Here is a 20,809-nt window from a genome sequence, read left to right as displayed (position 1 = left end):
TGGTGCAGGGGTACATCACTGATGAACACACCCAAAAGTTGATCACTGCTTTGGCCTTAGGGAAGGAGATACCTCATTTTACTCTTAGAGATGGCCTAGTGCATTTCAAACAAAGAGTGTGGTTGGGTACTAATGTGGATTTACAGACTAAGGTCATCACAACACTTCATGCTAGTGCTTTGGGAGGGCATTCAGGTTTCCCTGTAACTTACAGAAGGGTGAAAGCATTGTTTGTTTGGCCTGCTATGAAATCTGCTATACATCAATTTGTGACTCAATGCATAGTTTGCCAGCAAGCAAAACCAGAACGGGTCAAGTACCCTGGTCTTCTCCAACCATTACAACTGGCTGCCCACAGTTGGCAAGTGGTCTCTATGGATTTCATAGAAGATCTTCCAAAATCTGGTACTCAGTCTTGTATACTGGTGGTGGTGGATACATTCTCCAAGTATGCTCACTTTATTCCCTTGTCTCACCCTTTTACTGCTCTGACAGTAGCAACTGCTTTCATGAACAATGTGTACAAACTGCATGGGTTGCCTCAGGCTATAGTATCTGATCGTGATAGAGTGTTCACCAGTCATTTTTGGCAAGAGTTTTTTAAATTAACCAATACTCAACTTAGAATGACAAGTGCTTATCATCCTCAATTTGATGGCCAAACTGAGAGAGTGAATCAGTACTTGGAAACTTATTTAAGGTGCTTTGTCCATGCCTGTCCTAAATAGTGGGTTAAGTGGCTACCTCTAGCGGAATTTTGGTATAATACTTGCTACTGTTCAAGTACTGGCAAAACACCATTTGAAATTGTCTATGGGCATCCACCGAAGCATTTTGGGGTTGATGTTGTGGAGGCTTGTATAGTACCAGATTTGCAAGAGTGGTTGAAGGAGCGGCAATTGATGACTCAATTGGTTCAGCAACATTTTCTCAGAGCACAACAGAAAATGAAAGTCCAGGCTGATAAAAACAGGACTGACAGACAATTTGAGGTGGGTGACATGGTGTATGTCAAACTGCAACCCTATGTACAACAGTCTGTTGCTTACAGAGCCAATCATAAGTTGGCATTCAAGTATTTCAGCATTTTCCAAGTTTTACAGAAGATTGGGTTTGTGGCTTACAAATTACAGTTACCAGAAGGCAGCTCAGTCCACCCAGTTTTCCATGTCTCTCAACTAAAGAAGATGGTGGGAAGCTCTCATCAGGTCAGCTCACACATTCCTGAACCTGTTGAAACTCACCATCTCCCAGCAGAAATCTTAGCTGAGAAGCTCCATCATCAAAATGGGAAGATACAACCCAAGATACTGGTGAAGTGGCAGAACTGGCCTACTAACATGGCTACCGGGGAGAAGAAGGATGATTTGCATCAATTGGTGGAAGGCACACTGTCTCGCGGGCAAGACAGTTCTTTAGGGGGGGGGGAGGATGTCAGCAGCCAAGACTCTATCACCGAGAGCACGGGGGACGAGGATGGGCCTCGCAGGAGTAAACGGGCTGCTCGGCCCAGCAAGAAGTATGAAAGAAGTGAGCGGCTTAAAATGTAATAGGCTAGGCGGGCCCATGGTAGTGGCCTATATATTGTAAGAGTGCCATCTGGATCAGGGAGACTGAAAACTAGGAAGAACCCAACGGCGGCGGCGGCTGATTGAGCGCCGGCGACGAACTTGTAACCAGACCTCGTGAATTATCCAGTAATCCGAACCTGAACCTAACAGAGTACAGTTTCTTTTTTATTTGGCAATCTGCTTCGCTCGTCTCAACCCTTATCCGACTGCTTGGATCGAATCGAATTTCGCGCCCGGGCACCCATGATGCTGTGGTACCTCGGCGAGGGCTTGGGAGCACGAGCTATCTTCCCCGCGCGAGCGCGTCGAGGTGCTCCAGGCTCCACTCCACGTGGTTGCGCGCAGTGGCCATCGGCCCGTTCCACCGCGGTGACCTTGGCCTCCCCTCAAACTTCTTCTTTCCTGCTTATCCCATCAATCAATTTGTAAGCATACTATGTGCTATTGATTGTGGTGAGGTTAATCCAGTAGCTACATTAATAACTCTCCATGGTTTGACCCTATGGAGAAGTGTATGTGACTGAAATACACACTATTTCTGTTTAAGCGAATCAGGCAAGAGCTGCATCCTGAAAGACATTGTTGAATACTGCGCGCCGCGAGGTTAGCCCTCGTATTGTAAAGCTGCGTGTATGAACAATGCAATGAGATCCCCGGCCCGATCGTCATGAAGGAAAACACATTATTCAAATCCGCTTTCAAACAACCTACACAAGATGGCGCCGACCGGCCAATGCCTGGAGGCTTGAGGGGCGTTTTTACAAACGATAATCAGAAGACAGGCAGCTTGACCTGGTCGCTAGAGCACTTGGTGGGCATGGACAGCGGGCAGTCGATGAGCCTCTTCCCCTTTCGGTCCACGCACTGGTATACCTGGAACAGCTGCGCATTGCCGTCGGCGTCGCGGTTGCACTCGAGGTTCACCGAGAACCCGGTCCCCTGCGCGATGGCGTCCCTCACGCTGCTCAGCGAGTAGGTCGCGGTGTCCGACGGCACAATCCCGGCGCCAGCGAGGATCGCGGTCAGGTTGTACGCCGCCTTGAACGCGAGCGCGCGTGCGAAGTACTCGTGCTGCGCGAGGTTGGAGCAGGTGCCGTGCTTCTTCCACTCGTAGCTCCAGAACTCGAAGCTACGCCCGCTCTTGCACGACAGCGTCGGCCAGTTCCGCTCCAGGGACGCCACCAGGTCTCGGACCTCCCACGGGCTCAGTGCGTTACCGTCGTTGCAGAACTCGGGCCAGCACTTGCCCCGCCGCCCCACGCCGGAGAAGAAGGCGACGTCGTCCTCGCCGAGCACGGCGCTGGCGAGCTCCTCCTCGCGACCCCGCCCGCACTTGGCGTAGTTGGGCCACAGCCCGTGGATGCCGAAGTCCGCCGCCGGCTTGCCCGTATCCGGGAAGCAGCAGCCCTACTGCGCGCCACAGAACGAGCCCGGCCACTGCATGCACCGGCGAACGCGCGCGTCGTTAGAGATCCGTCGGCCGGCCTCCGGCAGCGATGCGCGCAATGCGCGTTCAGAAACATATGTAGTGACAAGAAAGTAATATCTAGCTATTGATCGATCACCATGCATGGATGGATGCTCCGTTCATCACCTGTTGAACAAGGTAGAAGAAATCGAACTTCTCCGTTGCGGACGCGATGGCGAGGAGAGTGTTGACGACCAAAATTGGCACTGGTCGAACAGACGGGTCTGACCGGTGCTTTTGAGCAGTCTGACCGGTCTGGACCATGTAGCCGGTCTGGCAACACCGACCAGTCTGACCGGTGGGTCTGACCGGTCAGACCGGTCTACCTGGAATCCGAGTACAACTAGAACTCTTTGTAGATTTAGATCTGTAATAGGATTTCTTGCGGGATAAGTTCACCCCACCCTATAAATATAAAGGGTCACGGCCGATTAGGGCATCCAATCGATCAAATCAATACAGCTTTTATCTTTTTACTTTTCTCTTGCCCTAGCTTTTCCAATCTACTATTTGTTGTTCCTCCGTCGTCTCTACGTCGATTGAGGGCGTTCTAGGTGGCCTGCCGACCCTAGAACAACCCTACGTGTGCCTGCCCCGACGGGTCTTCCCGGGCTAACGTTCGTAGGCTTCGTCACCGATCTGCCGGCGGCGACCGGTCTGACCGCTCCAAGGGACCGGTCTGACCGGTCTACGCAGGAGGCGCTGCAGCGAGCTGCCTCTTCGCGCCGCACGTTCGAGTGCGTTCGTGTGTTGATCCTGAAATGCGTCAACATACTTTTTGGGGACTCTGCTGGGGAAGAATCAACCGGCTACCATGGCCGGTAAAATTCCTAAACCTAGCGATGTTGATGCCGCCAACATCCAACGGCCGACTGTTCAGCAACTTTCGGCCGAACAACAGAAGACTCTTGATGGCATCCAGAAGAATATCAGAGAGGAGAAGGAGAAGGAGATCCAGAAGCTGGAGGAAGAAGCCATGAAGCAGTACATCTCGCACTTCTCCATCGACCGACAAGGGAAGGTCACAAAGGATGCCGGCTTCAATGCTTCACAGTTTGAGGTAAAATTCGATGAGAGCGAACAGCCCGTCCTTAATTCTGAAATAGCTAATGCTATAGATGGTGCTGTTTCTTCTCATGTGAATAATAAGTTGGAATTTATTGGTCAAAATATGCATGATATGTTTGATGACTGTTTTAGCCGAATTGAAATACATCTTGGTATGAAGTCTGTCGGTAATAATGCGTATACATCTAATACCGATAAGACAATTCGTGGTTCGGCAATTCCAACTAATAATGCTATTGTGACTAATTCGGCTAATCAGCAAAGCCGAATTAATTATAATGCATCACCTCATGCCAATGTGCCATATGGGGCAACAAGTTCGTTGCGACATTCCACACCGCCGAACTTTGCTCAACCTAGTAGTACACCGATCACAAATCGGCTTAACGCCGATGATGTTGGATTAGGTAGTATCAAAGAGAAGGTGATTAAGACATTTCGGCAAACTTTTGGTATAGAGCCTAAAGCCAAATGCCAATCTTATCAAAGGCCATACCCTGAGAATTACGATTATGTTGCATATCCTCAAGGGTTTAAAATTCCTGAATTTGTTAAATTCACTGGTGATGATAGTAGAACTACATTGGAGCATATATGTCAATTTATTATACAATGTGGTGAAGCTAGCACTAATGATATTTACAAATTGAGGTTATTTCCTTTATCTCTATCGGGTGCTGCATTTACATGGTTTATTTCATTGCCACCCAATTCAGTTTTCACTTTTGCTGATTTAGAGCAAAAATTTCATGATTATTTCTTTAGTGGTGAAACTGAATTGAAATTATCACATCTCACATCGGTTAATCAAAAAATACATGAAGGTGTTTCTGAGTATATTAGAAGATTTAGAGATACTAGAAACCGATGTTATAGTTTGACAATTTCTGATAGAGATTTAGATGATCTAGTTTTTGCTGGTTTACTTGATTTTCATAAAGCAAAGCTAGAGGGACAAGAATTTCTAGATGTTAGTCAAGTCTTACAAAAGGCTCTGGCTAATGAAAGCCGAGCAAAAGAAGCTAGAGATTCTCAAAAGTCCAATGAAAAACCTAATCGTCCTGTTTATGTGCTCGGGTGTGATTCCAATTGTTCGGACGATGAAGGTAAAGATGTTTATACCGCTGAATTTGTTTGGTCCTCTAATGATAAACCTTGCGTTTACGGTTCTCTTAAGCCGATTCATAAAGATCGGCAAGAAAGATTTACTTTTGATGTATCCAAATGTGAGAGGATATTTGATGAATTATATAAGAATGGGTACATCAAGATGTCGCATGTCATACCGCCGCTTGAAGAATTAAAGCGGCGAGCTTATTGCAAATTTCATAATACTTTCTCATATTGCGACTAATTATTACAATGTGCTTCGAAGGCAAATTCAATCGGCTGTTAACGAAGGCCGAATAATTGTTCCACAAATGCAGGTGGATCAGAATCCTTTCCCTGCACATACACATGTGCTTGAATTGAGTAATCCTAAAGTATTAATTCGGCCAAATCAAGCCGAGTCAACAAAAGGAAAAAATATAATTATTGGTGAAGAAAGGTCTGAGTCTTCGAAATCTCATCAGGAAGCTCCAGCAAAGAAGGTCCTTGAAGATTCATCGAAGAATTCAGCGCTCGGGGGGCAAGAGCAGAAGAAGGACGCAAGATCTGCTCAGAACGGTCTGACCGGTCTGGAGACCGGTCCGACCGGTCCATCTGGGATTTCTAAAAAAATTCCAGAAACAACAAAAAGAAGAGGCCGAGTTTCAAGCAACTCTTGGCCAAGTATGAGGAGAAAGGAGCTACTCAGAAACAGAACAAGCGACCAGATCAAGCTAAAGATGCAAATTCATCATCGGAGCATCGTAAGTAATCGGCTTCTCAGGTTCAACACGGTAATAATGCTTTTGTGCCATATTCATTTGGTAGACCGATTGTTCCATGGTTCTGGTCGTATCCTTACTATTACACACCTATGGATTATAGTAGAATGTATATGCATCCATATTTTATTCAATATTCTTCTATATATCCAAGTTATGGTGCCTCTCAAAAACCGATTGTTGCTAGCAATAATCTGGTCAAAAGCAAACCTGATTGCAGCAAGGATGGTGAGAAAGACATAAAGCAAGACAACAGGTATTTACAGCCGAGGTGGTGCCCTTCAGGCTTGTCTCACACCCAAAAGAGAAGGCTGCAGCGGATGCGCAAGAAGGAGTCTATGGAACAGCAAGTGGAGGTTGTACTAGCAAGGTCGGCGACCATGAAGCAGGTATGGAGGCCTAAGCAAGTTGTTTCGTCATCTGCTTGAAAAAAAAGCAAGATATGGCCGATAGATTTTATCGCCCTTAGAACAAAATATGGCTGATGCATATTTATCATCGTCCTTAGACAATTTTGGTCCAGAGACTTGTTTTTTGGCATGCTAGAATCACCAAAAAACAGGGGGGCATATGTTGACGACCAAAATTGGCACTGGAAAAAAAAGACCGGTCTGACCGGTGCTTTTGAGCGGTCTGACCGGTCTGGACCATGTAGCCGGTCTGGCAACACCGACCGGTCTGACCGGTGGGTCTGACCGGTCAGACCGGTCTACCTGGAATCCGAGTACAACTAGAACTCTTTGTAGATTTAGATCTGTAATATGATTTCTTGCGGGATAAGTCAACCCCACCCTATAAATATAAAGGGTCACGGCCGATTAGGGCATCCAATCGATCAAATCAATACAACTTTTATCTTTTTACTTTTCTCTTGCCCTAGCTTTTCCAATCTACTATTTGTTGTTCCTCCGTCGTCTCTACATCGATTGAGGGCGTTCTAGGTGGCCTGCCGACCCTAGAACAACCCTACGTGCGCCTGCCCCGACGGGTCTTCCCGGGCTAACGTTCGTAGGCTTCGTCACCGATCTGCCGGCGGCGACCGGTCTGACCGCTCCAAGGGACCGGTCTACGCAGGAGGCGCTGCAGCGAGCTGCCTCTTCGCGCCGCACGTTCGAGTGCGTTCGTGTGTTGATCCTGAAAGACGTCAACAGAGAGAAAACAGCAGCACCAAGGCGATCGAGGTCTCCATCTTCGCCAATTGGCGATTTCCTGAAGCTGTGGTGTTGTGTAGCTCAGTAGCTGCAGAGTTCCGGCCCAAGGCACCAATGCTTTATATATAACGTTGCAAGAACGACATGCCAACATGTCTCTACACAAAACCAATAATGATTTGCATTGTGCGTTGGATATTATTGTGCTGTTAGTTGGATCCGGTCCATGGCGAACATGCTAGCAGTTGGACCGGGCTTTCGCAGAAACAGCGTAAGTCCATGTAGTAGAAGAAAACCGGCCTAATCTAAAAAAAAAGTAGAAGAAAACCGGCCGGGCAGAGGCTAGCCCAATCGGCCAATCCGCTACGAGTTTGGCTGCAATGTCTTCTCGGTTTCGGAAATTTTTAGGTCATATAGTATGTACGTGTGAACGTGTGTGTGTGCTCACGGTAGCATGTACTTGGTCTGCTTGCTTCGTCGGCCACGCCAGGTGGTTGAAGGAACAATGGATCTGATCGAGCAGGTAATAATGCTCTGCGAAAATGAGTATACTTATGGCGACTTTTCGTGGAAATTATTCTACACGGAATATATATATAATGCCTGGCTGCTGGGGCAGATTGGACGGCTCTGGTTGGGCAGAAGAACGCGGCCTGGATCAGGACGACGAAACAGCAACCGAGATTGGCGCTTTGTGTATAGAAGAGAAAGAAGATTATCAACTAAAAGAAATTATATCAAATGACAACTTGGGGAAATGCCGCCCAGTATACACATTGGTTCAAACTCGAGGAAATGTCGACCAGCTAAAGTAGATTTGATGCAGGACTAATCCACGGTTGAATATTGTACTTTGGATGCTGAGATCACCATGAAGGAAACAAGGCATAAAGTCGTCATTCCACCTCCACCTCGCATCATAACATCGCCATCTGGTTATTGCACAAGACAGTACCAGTATACTAAGCTACATTCAAATTTTGAATTTTAAGTCAAGTCTGTTTGTTGATGCTTGTTACTACGTTTTATAAGTAATACTATATTTTTCTTTCTTGATTGCATCAGGTCAAGATGGCCGAGTTGGTCTAAGGCGCCAGTTTCAGGTACTGGTCCGAAAGGGCATGGGTTCGAATCCCATTCTTGACATGAAATTTTTTCGTTTTCTGCATTATAGCTGTTTGCCCTTTATAAACACAGGACAAATGCAAGTTCCCGACCCATCATCCTGTCCCATTTTTGCATCGCACCCATGTTCAGCCTCTTTTGGGCCTTTGGCTCTTGCTTCTCTGACCATGGTGACTGATGGTACAAGGCCCGCGACACCTCCCTTGACCCAATTTGGCAAACCTCGACCTTCAAAAAAAAAAATTTGGCAAACCTCTGCTCCAAATATCCAAACTAGTTTTCTTCACTTATCGTATGGCCCGAGTAGCACTCGAGTAGCTTCATGTGAACACAAGACGCACAGCAAACTGCAGGGCATCAATTTTCGATTCAGCCCTTGTTTAGATGTCTTCAAAATTTCAAAATTTTACAAGATTTCCCATCCTATCGAATCTTCGAACGCATTCATGAAGTATTAAATGTAACTAAATAAAATAAATAATTACACAGTTTGTCTATAATTTGTGAGACGAATATTTTGAGTCTAGTTAACTTATGGTGAGACAATAATTACCAAATACAAATAAAAATACTACAATGTTTTACACCCAAAATTTTATGCATCTAAACAAAGGGTCAAGCTGGTATCATTGACTCTCTGATTTGCTGTATAGATGTCAGTGTCATTGTTCAGAGAGAAGGCAACGGGGGTACAGCTGTGCACGTCGATCTTAGTACCGGTTACTCATCCCTCTTGAGAGTAATTAGGGCTGTTCTTGTATGACGAAGCAACAGTAGTGCTTTCATGAATTGTCTTCCTCAACTTATTGTAAGACCTCATCATGGCGGCACGCCGGCACCCACGTTTTCGTCGCTGGCAGTGCTAGTACAATAACAAGAGTACTTTCACCGATTGCTTAGTTTGTTTGACAGTTCCTGGAGCCACCGCTGCAGCTGACCCAATTAAAATCCCTTCCATCTGTGCCTGCAGATCTCAAACTATATCAGACATGTCTACCAGACAACCAGACAACAGTGCTCAGCTTTCATTGGCCCTGTTTGGTTCTCTAGTACTAGTTGTACTAGGAAACTTTGACCATTAATTACTAGTATTAAATGAAGGTAGTTTGTAAAACTAACTCCACAATTCCTATGCTACTTCACGAGAGGAATCTAATGAGGCCTTTGACCGTGCGATTAGATGATGATTACTGTAGCATCACTGTAGCCAACCATTGATTAATTACCGTCATTAGATTCGTCGCGAAAAATTACACACATCCCTGAAAAGGTTTTATAAATAGATTTCATTTAGTACTCCATGCATGCAAGATTCTTTTCTCGGTTTGCGTGAACTGGGAAACCAAACAGGGCCATTCTTCTGGCCCACAAAACTTCTAGAATTAGTTGATACCCATACACCAGTGTTGTAATCTGTAATGTTTAAGGGGATATGCAGTGTATGACTGATATATGAAGTTTGACACCTCAAGATGACTAAGCGTTTTTGCGAATATGACGTTATTGAATCACACGAACACCGACATGATACAAACACTAAGAATAAGAAGAGAAGCATCTAGAATTTGTATTGCTTAGTATTCTTGATTTCTCTTTTTTTTAGATTAAATTTCTTTTTACTTATAGACTCAAGCTACCCAACCGGATAACTGATCTGTCATTGTCAAATGTCGGTTCAGTCTAGTCTGTGAGCCAAACTCTATAATGAGTTGCATATAACCATCAGAAGATTCATCGGCTTCTTTCACCACTAGAATTCTAGAAACCTTCGTTTCCCTACGGCTTTTATATTTCCCTAGCAGCCGTAGGGAAACTTGCCATTCCCTAGCAAATTTAGGCCTCGTTTTGGCTGATTTTGAGCACCGTAGAGGCACATGAGAGCAGCAGTCCTCCTGTTTTGGCTGCAATCATACAATCATCGTTCTTCTATATTTTGTGGATTCTGGATGTTGATCACCGTAGTCATTGTTCTGCTATGTTTTGTGGGTTCTGGATGTTGATCACCATAGTCATTCTGCTGCTATGTTTTCTGGATGTTTATACAGTCAACTTGGATGTTGATTAATCATACATTACCGTAGAGTCATTGCTCAGTTCATTGTTGTCTGGATGGGCATTGCTTACAGTCAAGTACAGTTATATTTTCTCCCATGTTTTCTTTCCTCTCCTGCCGAACACTACTTTGGCACAACCTGGTTTTGATCCCTGGGTTGGAATGAATCGTCACCTGGTTTGAGTGACACAGCAGGATCCACTTGATCCTGGCCAGGATCAAAATCAGGACTGGAACCAAACCTGGGCTGCCGAACGAGCCCTTAAGGTTCCGAGACAGAGGGTATAGTTATAGCAGGATTTGAACGCCTGTGCTCAAAATCTAGATGAGTGCATTTGTGCTAGGTTTCCAGTACCTTCAATTGAGAATAAATGGTACAGAAATTGAAGTTTTTTAAGGGCAACAGGGGGAGAACATCCCCACCTGGTTCATTTCATTGTGGCCTCTGACGGCCTGTATGATAATCAAATACAGCAATTGAAGTTACCCCGGGATGAGCGTAATTCCCTCATCTGTATACATGGCAACGTCCTTCTTGTCAGTATCAGATCTGGGAGAATTGTGGTAAGGGACGCAGGTCCACTAAGACCTTCGTACTCCATACTTGTCACTTTCACATTGATTAGGCCTGTTCTCAATGGTCAAATAGTAGTACTGTTTTTTTGTAGTATTCATCATGATCTTGTTACATCTTCTAGCTACTTATGGGCTTTTTGCCCCCATTTTCTTCAGGTCCAGTTTGAATTCCCACTATGCTTCATATGCTTTTGCTGTACTTGGCAGTGTTCTTTCAGATTATGCGTTGTTCTTGTCTGAAAAGGGATGCTTTGTTCATTCCTTACCAAAGTTCAGCCTCGAAAAAGCATAGCTCGATTTTGGCATCGCTTGGTCTTGGTCCAACGACAGGAGAAGAGAGTGAAAGATTTATTTTGAACAAGCACAAGAAGCACTTGATACCTGACGAGATATGCCCTCCGGATGCACGCATACGTAGGAAGGGAAGCCGTCAGTTCCTGCTGGCAACCGCTCTGAAGTCTGAACTGCGATGCTAAATTGTAAACCTGTGGTTACACTATCTGCTCTTCAAAAAATCAAAATAAACCATCTGTAACTTCACTCGAAACATTCATGACCGATTCATTAGTTCAGTACACTCTGTGTGTTGACCCCCATGAGCTGTTGCTGTCTTGCTCGGTCTTGGGGCGGCAACTAAAGCAAAAACTCTTACGAAACGGACACTCTGTGATAGTACTGGTACTGAAATACTTCCACTTAGTATTAATTAGTCAGTTTGTTGGCTAGTCATTTCCTGAATATGTATCAAGTTGCAAACCCAATTAAAAGCTATGGTGTCACCTGAGCCTACAACTCTAAAAACTAGTTTCAAACGATGTGTTGGCCTGATGAAATTGAATCGTTTCGCCAGCTGATTGCAGTCCTCAACTTGGCTTCTTCTAACCTCTGGCTGGCACAAAACTTCTAGAGTTGGCTGACGCATATAAATTAGTACTACAGATTATATAGTTTTAAAGGGTATGTTTAAGTGACTATAAATTGTGTCATAAATGCAGAGTTTTCAGAACTACACGTTATCTACTCCATGATCCATGGACAACAGCAACAAATGGCCAGGTGGCGCGTCACAACAGGAGCATCTATCGTATGCTCTTCTGTATATAGTATAAAGAAAGAAGAACGTATCATTTGCATCCTCTTAGAAGCTTGTTAGCAATCTTGAAAGAAGTATATATCAATCAATATATATGAACCGAGCTGAACATATACTACTGGTCTGTAGAATGCTGGTTCAGTCTGATGATTTGGGCCAGATCTGTCATGGGCCAGCCTAGATCGAGCTCGCCGTATCAATTGAGAATTGAGATCATGTCGGGTACTCACATTCCTTTATCACCTTGACCTATTCTTCTGCATCAAATCATTTAAGTTGTTGCCAGCCTAGATCAATTGACGTTTGGGTGCTTCATGTGGGCTCAACTAAGCTGGTTGTTCCTGTTGTTGAGGAGGACAGTGTGAGCCCAGAAGGTATTGTCTGTCCTTGCTTGTGCTCTCAATAGAACTCGAACTTCAGTGCTTACGCATAAACATTTTGTTAGCATCGTATTTTTGTGGCATCCAATTATAATCTACTCCCTCCATCCTAAATTATTAATCATTTTGACTTTTCTAAATATATAGATTTTGTTATGCACCTAGACATGCTTTTCGAGGTGTTTTTTCTAATACCCAGGAGAGCCTGCCTTAAGCTAGATTACATATTATGGTTTGGGCCAAAGATTACATCAAAAACGACTACTTACAAACTAAACAACCGAGCTTGATTGCTCCCGCTTTTCTAGGTGCATAGCCATATGTTATGCACCAAGACTATGTCTGGGTGCATAATAAAATCTATTCCTTCCATCACAAAAAGGATGCAACTATCCTTTTCTGACAAGTCAAATAATTTCAAATTTAATCAAATTTATATAAAATATTACTCAGTTCATTGTGATGACATACTTAATCTAATTAATCTCCAAATTGATTTAGTATGAAAATATATTATAATTAATCTAATGATACTTTTCTATAACATAATTGTTAATACTAATTTGTACAAATTTAATCAAATTAGAAAATTATTTAGCTCCTCAGAAAGCGATATGCATTATGTTTGGGACAGATGAAGTATATATAGGAAAAGTTAAAACCACTAATAATTTGGGATCAAAGAAGTACAATGAGAGTGAAGCAAATCATTGTTTTCTTTTTTATGTATAAAGGAGTGATCTGAACCGACCTTGACTTATAAGTTGACTTCTTGGATCAAGCATTGATGGTTAGCGCAACAGGTTGGACCCAAAATTCCTGTGCGTGATAGAGAAAGCACAAAGCCGATCACATGAAATATATTACCGGTCTTGTACACGCATCGATCGCCCCCGGAAGCTGTGCACAAAAAAAAATGGAGGCTGGCCAGTATGTAACCGGCTAGCAGGACTAGAGCAACGACGGGGCGTCGCGTATTGCGGGCATCACACGGCGTAATGCTGTCCACGTTCCAGAAGCGTCCTAGCAAATTCTCTTCTAAGACTAGTATTAGTGGAAGGTGTCATCGCATTTTTACTAAATTACCGGGATGGAGGAGTATCATAGTGATGAAATTTCTTTCTCATCTCATGAAACTTTATTTTTCTCTGTTCTCGTAATAATACTGTCATACAACAAATATGTATGTGGTATAAAATTTAGTGTTTATTACACTACTATGAAATTTCCATTAATACTAGCCAAACAAAGCAGTTGACACATTCCTACCGTGGTTTAGCATCAAATTTATTATGGCAGCCCATGCTCCTCTGGAATGGGCCTCGGCCCGTTCACTAGATCGTCAAACGACTAATACAATATCCCCAGCAGGTCCCATTTGTCAGTGGGGAAATCGACGCTGCTGGTGGGCCACAGTGAGGGCCGCCGGCCCAACCGGAGCCGTGAGCCGTCGCACTCGTATCATGGTCACTCTGGTTCCTCCCCGTTCAGGAGGCGGATCGCGCCCGCCTCCCGGCCCCGGCCCCACGGCGGCGCCGAGCGGCGGCGTCATGGCTCGCGACACGGGTACGAGCCGACCGCGACGTGGCTCCGCGCGTCCCCCCCTCCTTGGACGGTACGGGAGGCACGGCGACGCGCCCATACGCGCGCCGCGCGGCCGTGGGCTAGCTCTCGCTCGCCGTCGCCGACCTCGTCCCGCCGGGGGAGTAACGCCCGTGTCAGATACTAGTGTTGTGCTCTGCTTGGCATCCGCTACGCTCGCGGCGCCATGTGCAGGACATGTTCGGCGTGTTCACGTACGCTCTCCAAACTGATCGAGCTGCCGGGCGCCGGCGCTGCGTAGTCTCGCTGGGGACCTCCTGCTGCAGCTAGCTAGCTAGCTAGGTTTCCGGCTCCTGGTGGCCGGCTCCGGGAAATCTGGGGCACGGGCGCGTCCGCGCGTGTGTCACCGGATTATCCAGGGAACGACCGGCCAGGTCGGCACGAGATGGGCCATGGGCGACGTCGCCGCCGTTTGTCAAGGACGGCATGCTAGCTGCATGCCGTACGTGTCCAGTGGACTCGATTGGCAGGGCTCCCGGTACGCGATGATGCAGGCATGCGGTTGTGCAGCACCTACCCCTTGTAGCAAGTTGTAATGTTCAAAATTCTAAAAAAAAAATTCGGCGCCTGCATGGAGAATTAAATCTAGACGAAATAAAAAACGCATTGCACAGTTTGCCTGTAAATCACGAGACGAATCTAATGAACCTAATTAGACCGTAATTAGACGCTAAATTGCTACAATAATACTACAGTAACAGCCTTTAATGATGGATTAATTAGGCTCAATAGATTCGTCTCGCGATTTATAGACGAGTTCTGTAATTTATTTTGTAATTAGTATATATTTAATACTTTAAATATAAGAAGATACCCTTTCAAAAAAATTTACACCGCTACCAGCGTCACCGCGTGCGTCACGCATGGGCTCGTGGTTTCCAGCCATCAGCTTGCCATGCCACGCTCCCTCTTCATGCCGTGGTGACCTTGTTGATCATGGCCTCATGGGATCCGATCAACCCCACCAGCTAGCCTCCACCCTTCCTGTTCTTCGTCTCTCTCACCCGGTCTAGGTTCACGGCACTCACCAGAGTTGCATCCTGACCGTCCATCGCAGAACCACAAGTTCGTGTCAATGTATAGCACCACCCTGAAACTCTTGGCCCTTCAACGGACGGTCGAGGGTCACCCGAAAGATAAGCGTAACTGCTTAAGCTTGAAGCGCCGGCGAGGACGGGTACGGCGGTCTTGAATTCTGACGTTGCTGCTGCGGCATCGACTTGAAGAAGACCCATCGTCTCCGATCTCTCCATCCATCGGCCGGCCGGAGCTCTCGAATCCTTGACCAGGCCATGGTGGCCGATCGATCTCATCGCGTCCCAGCAGCAGGCGGGGATCGGCCAAGTCCAAGCAGCCTTCATAGCCGTCCGCGTCGTCTCCATTGCTCTGACAGAGACACGTAACAGAGGTTAACTGAGCCTCTCATATTAATCACATGACGGACCTGTCCCTCGCTGCAGTACGAAGAAGGGTTGATTTGAGATTGACTCCAGTCCGTGTCCGTCTTGGTGGTCTCTGCCCGTGTGAACCATAGCTCGCCAGCTTCCATGTTTTCGGCTGGCGCATCCTCCAGTTTTCAGAGTATAGTTAATTAGGTCATGACTTTCTCTGCATGAAATAAATTAATCGATCAGTTGGCCCTTGGCTTTAAGCAATTGATGATTCTGTTCTCGTAATTAGTAATTACTAAACCAGCTAACCTCATGTTTGCTCGGTGAGCATTATTCTTACAAAAAAAAAAGCCAGCGTCGATGGAAACTAAAAAAGTGATGAGCGAGTGAGTTTTGCTGATGCATGCAGGACCATGAGCACAAGCACAAAGCAGCATGCCAACATTAGATCATTGAAGCTGGAAAGGGAGAGCACGCTGCTGCCCTAATAACCAACCGATCTTAATACGCATTAGAGTATACTAGTCAATCAACTCATGCTCCCGCACGGGCTATGTCAGACCCGGGGCAGCGGGACTGCTTACAGACATAAAATGTTCTAGAGTAAGGAATAGCTCATGGATATACCTTACCTCTTTTGTAACTATCCAAATAGACGTAGAACTAGCTGCAGTATAAAGAAAACTACCCGATTGTGTTGTATTAGGACTCCAATTGTACTCGGTTAGTACTTTCTATGTAACCCCGTCCCCCCGGATATATAAGGGCGGGCAGGGACCCCCTCCAAATTATCATTAACATCTAAGGCAATACAAACCACATATGACGTAGGGTATTACGCAAACTCACGGCCCGAACCTGTCTAAATCTTTGTATTCCTTGTACCATCGAGTTCCAGAGCAGTCGATCCTTACCTACAAATCCTACTGCTAAGGGTATCCCTGAGCAGGCTTGGCGGTAAACACCGACAGCTGGCGCGCCAGGTAGGGGATTCAGCAAGTTCATCAGCGAATTCGATGGCCGGATCAAGCGACGCCAACAACGTGCCGGAAGGCACAACCCTCGTTTTCGGCTCCTGGGCATACACGGCTGACGGAAAGGGAGGCTTCTCCAGCCACCTCGTCACGCCTAATTCGCCTAAACCGAAAACCAGCTCCCAAGTCACCGGCATCCACGAGTCTGCGGATCTCGAAGGAAAAAGAGTTCTACTCGAACTCGACTCGGACAATCCAGAAAACGTGCCAACTCCGACCCGAACTCTCGGTTCAGTCGAGTTTGACACAAACCCTGACTCCGAAAAACCTCACTTTTCCAAAACTCTTGGAAAATACTTGACTCATCTCAAGACGATCAAACGCCCCAAGATCAAAAACTCAGGACTACTCGCTGGAGTAGATCAAATTTCGCGGTCAATTGAGGGCTGCATCAAACTTGCAGAAACCGCTCAGAAGAGGTCGGGTGATATGCTCTCAGGGATCGATCGGGTGAATTCGAAGCTTACCGACTGCATTAAGGTGGCCGAAAGCACTCTGCAAAACAAAGAGCAGAAAGCGGGAGGAGGAATCTGCGGGGGAGCTGGTGAGACAAACCCCAGCTTGTTCAGATGGGACCGTCTATCTCCATAATACCTCAGAGCCCTTCACCGAAACCTGCTCACACTCGAACTCCGAAACCAGCCGAGTCAAAGTTCAATCAGGACTTCGATCGTTTCATGAACGGTCTCGAGAATTTCGAACCATTCGACGATCTCGAAGATTGGTCAGTATTCATGGATGCTATGGCCAAACCAACCGAGCATGCTGATGCTCTTTGGGAACTAGCCAAGCTTAAAAAGGGAAAAGCCAAAGCTCCAGAATAATCCAGCGATTTAATCTATGACAAACCCTGGATCAAGGAGCCTGAAGGGCTAACTCCTACTCAATTATGGCTACATTGGATAAACGAGAATGCCCTCCGTGTAGAGATGGGCATCCTGCTTCTTGCTCACCCAAAGCATACATATTCCAAAATCGGTGGCCTAACCGATTCCGAACCCGATTACTCTTCCAACTCGGAGGATGAGCTCGATAATCTAATCCAGTACAGCAAGCAAGTCGAGTCCAACTCGGCCAAGAACTCCAAGTCCGATCAGGACTCTCTCCCTAACCTGATCATATATGCAACCCCGCAAGGACGGACAGTGCATCTAGTGAAGGCTCAAGATCCCAACGCTTCCGCCTCACAGCCAGCGGATCTGCCCTACCAACAGAGCACTCATTTAGACCCATCCTCGAGCAAACAAAACCAAAAAGTCCAAGACCTCTGCCGTGAAATCCTCATAGTTCGTATCGCCGAAGAAACTGAGGGCGATCCCACGGAGCGTCTCAACCTCAACGACTACAATTTTGATGATTTCGACGAGTACCCTTCCGACAATATGGAAACTACTCCTCCTACAATCACAGAAGCCCAAGCTACTACCAAGGAGGATCTACCCACTCCTCCTCCTCCAGCGGCGGCCGTCACCGTCCAACTGGACGAGCAGCATCTAGCAGAAGATCTCTACGAACGTTTTTAGCTAGCTCAACCAGAAGAGGGCGTTCAGGCGTCAGCGCCTCGCTAACACCCTACAAGAACAACAAGGCGACAACTACGACTATTCCAACTGCGACCTCCGCAGCGTGATCAATGTTGGGCGCGACGCGCGCAACATCATCATCTCAAGAAGCACAAGCCGGCAACCATCAGTACCCGTCATCAGGGTAAACCCCGCGCCCCGCACCAGGGTGAATCGTCTCAGGGTGGCAACATGATCAACAAAGTACTATTATGTAAATGCTTTATCCACCCAAAGATCTCTCACATGATCTTCCAGTGTGACTCACTCAGCAAGACCCTCGGAGCACCTCTCCTGAAGGATACCCTCCCACAAATCTAGTCGACCCCTATATCGACTAGTACCATCTTCAAATAAGTTTAATTCAGTCATGTAAACCATTGCTCACGTCCAACGAGTAAGGGGTAGGTCTCAAGAGTCAGAGTCTGTCACTTTCAGTTATTGTAACTTCGACAAATCCAAATAAAATTGATTTCCCTATATCGACTACTTGGCTCTTGCTCACTCAAACCAATACCCCATCTCGAAAGCAACGCTCAGCATTGGAGCAGCTAGCGAGTAGTTTTATGATTTTTCCCCGAGTGCTTCTTCGACATTTACGTCTTGGGCAACCCGACGGGGTTCGTACCTAACAGTTCTGTCTTAAGGATTACTCCAGTCCTTGGTTAAAAGGACACGTTACTCGCCTCACTCGAGTGAGTTTTGGATATCCCTTTGACGTTTACGTCTTGGGCAACCCGACGGGGTTCGTACCTAACAGTTCTGTCTTAAGGATTACTCCAGTCCTCGGTTAAAGGACACCCTACTCGCTTGCTCGAGTAGGTTTTGGATACTCTTTTGGCAACTTCGTCTTGGACAACCCGACGCGGTTAGTACCTAACAGACTTGCCCTAGAGTTACTCCAGTCCTCAGGTAGGACAACTTACTCGCCCTGCTCGAGTAAGTTGGGGACATTTCTAGAATATTCACGTCTGGGTTAACTTGACGAAGTTCAATCCCAACAGTCCTATTCTAGAAATCAATCCAGTCCATTAATAGAACATACTACTCGATACGATCGAGTAGTTTGGGACATTCTCGTAAACAGTTGCATACGACCTGGTGTAAGCATCTAGGCCCTCAAGGTATGTTTCGGTGATTAATGACAACCATTATTGTGACTAATGAGTTTGTGCAGCTTAATAGATCATTATCGCTCATTTGGTCATATGTCAAAAGAGGCCCCTCAATTTCATTATTCAAAAAGGCGATCTCGGTATTCAACTCAATTTTATGTCAAGACTAAGGATCTTTCTAGTCCTAAGTGTCATAAGGTTGAGAAGGACACTTAGGTTAGTATAGGTTTTATAGTTTTGTAGTGATCGCACTATTAAGAGGGGTTAAGGCTAAGTAACTTGAGCATGGACATGATCATTTGAAAATGGATGCACACTATGGTCACTCAGGTTTCTAGAAGTTCAAATAAGTGGTTCTCAAACTATATCTCAAGAATATTTGGATTTCATTCAAGACTCAAATCAGAAAAGACAAAATCAGAAAAAGTCTATACACCGGTTTAACCGACGCTCTCAATTTTCTATACGTCGGTTAAACGAAGTCAGCAGAGTCTGGACAAATTCAATACACCGGTTAAACCGACGTGTTTGAATTTAACGTCGGTGCATTGGTCCAGAGTTGGTTTTTCCAGGGAAATTCAAGTTCTATTCACCGGATTAACCGACGATGTTTGAAACTAGACGTCGGTGCAATTGACCAGTGAGATGGTTTTTCAGAGGAATTTAAAAGTTGTACTCACCGGTTAAACCGACGATAGGTTTGAGTTAACGTCGGTACAGTTGTCCAGAGACTTGGTTTTTCAGTGGTTCAGTGGACAACTACACTCACCGGTTAAACCGATGCTACGTCGGTTAATCTGCCCCAGTTGTAACGGCTAGTTTTCAGAAGAGGCAGTTTACATTCACCGGTTAAACCGACGATGACAATGGGGGGTACGTCGGATTAACCGGCGCTACGCAGTTTTCTGGCAGCTTTTCTCCAACGGCTCTATTTGTGTGAGCTGCCTATATATACCCCTCCAATGGGTCATTTCGCCTACTCTTGACACCAGGCAACATCCAAACACTCATACCATAGTCAAGAGCCACCTTGAGCTTCATCATTCACATACTTGTGCATTCAATCAATCAAGAAGCAAGATTAAGGACTTGAGTAGAGAGAAGCTAGTGTGCATCCGTTCTTGGTGATCGGTTCTTGCTCAAGTGAAGGCCTTAGCTTGTTACTCTTGGTGATTGGCATCACCTAGGCGATCTTGGTGATCGAGGTGTTTCTCGCGGATCTTGCCAAGGATTGTGGGAGCCCGGAGAAGAAGATTGTACGTGGCTTGATCTCCACCACGCCGGGATGGTGAACGGAGACTCTTAGTGAGCGCCCTCGTCTCGGTGACTTGGGAGGTGACAATACTCTTTGTGAGTGTCACAACGTGGATTAGGGGTGTGTGCCAACACATCGATACCACGGGAAAAAATCCGGTTGTCTCTTGTCCATTCCTTTTATTCAAGCATTTTCTTTCATGCAATTTACTCATGTGCTTGACTTAGAGATCATAACTTAGCTCTACCTTGCTAGGCTTTACTTTGTTTTAGCTCTCTTAGCTTGTGTTAGAAGCTTAGTTATCCGGTTGGTGAATTGGTGCCCTACTAGCATTGCATAGGTTAAGGTTGCTTTACTTTGTTTTAGAATTTGAAAAAGGCCCAATTCACCCCCCTCTTGGTCCATCGATCCTTACAATTGGTATCAAAGCCTCGTTGCTCATTTGGATCATTAGGCTTCACCGCCTAGAGCTATGGCCAAGATGGGTGGTTCAC

General features: G+C 46.0%; 1 non-coding gene and 1 pseudogene across 1 annotated transcript; one reads left to right on the top strand and one right to left on the bottom strand.

Moving 5' to 3' along the window:
- Positions 1-2,303: 2,303 nt before the first annotated feature.
- The window catches only part of LOC120662942, a 34,980-nt pseudogene continuing 16,474 nt past the window's right edge, over positions 2,304-20,809 (bottom strand).
- Positions 8,195-8,275, top strand: TRNAL-CAG. Its single transcript has one exon. It is a non-coding gene; the product is annotated as a tRNA-Leu (tRNA).

This window comes from Panicum virgatum, chromosome 2N, assembly GCF_016808335.1.
Source record: "Panicum virgatum strain AP13 chromosome 2N, P.virgatum_v5, whole genome shotgun sequence".
In the NCBI taxonomy this organism is placed as follows: domain Eukaryota; kingdom Viridiplantae; phylum Streptophyta; class Magnoliopsida; order Poales; family Poaceae; genus Panicum; species Panicum virgatum.
Note: the sequence above shows the minus strand (reverse complement) of the source record. Positions and strands in the feature narration are given on the sequence as shown.